The sequence below is a fragment of the Arachis ipaensis genome, chromosome B03 (genome assembly GCF_000816755.2).
Source record: "Arachis ipaensis cultivar K30076 chromosome B03, Araip1.1, whole genome shotgun sequence".
Classification (NCBI taxonomy): domain Eukaryota; kingdom Viridiplantae; phylum Streptophyta; class Magnoliopsida; order Fabales; family Fabaceae; genus Arachis; species Arachis ipaensis.
The window spans coordinates 113,419,659-113,420,153 of NC_029787.2; positions in this window are offsets into that span (position 1 = coordinate 113,419,659).

Consider the following 495-nt stretch of genomic DNA (forward strand, 5'->3'; position numbering starts at 1 on the left):
CGCCGTCCGCCACTTCTTCTTCTTTTTCTTCTTCCCGCCGCCGCACCGCATCGCGCCGCCACCACCACCTCCTTCTTCTTCTTCTTCTTCTTCTTCTTCTTCTTCCACTGCACCATCGCCCCTGTCGCACCACCACCATCTTCTTCTTCTTCTTCTTCTTCTGCCTCACCACCGCACCACCAATTCTTCTTCTTCTTTCTTCTTCTTCTTCTGTGAACTTGATTTGTTTGTGAAATTTTTGGATTTTTTTTTAAAATTTGTTGTGGAATATTGCTTTAGTTGAAATTTGTTGTGGAATATTGTTGTGGATTTCTGATGATGATGATGATGATGATGATGATGATGATGATGATGATGATGATGATGATGATGATGATGATGATGATGATGATTATAATGTGGTGGTGGTGGGTTTTGGTGATAGTGGTGGTTTTGTTCTGGTGGTTTAGGTGCTGTTCTTCTGATGATGATGATGATGATGATGATGATGATGAT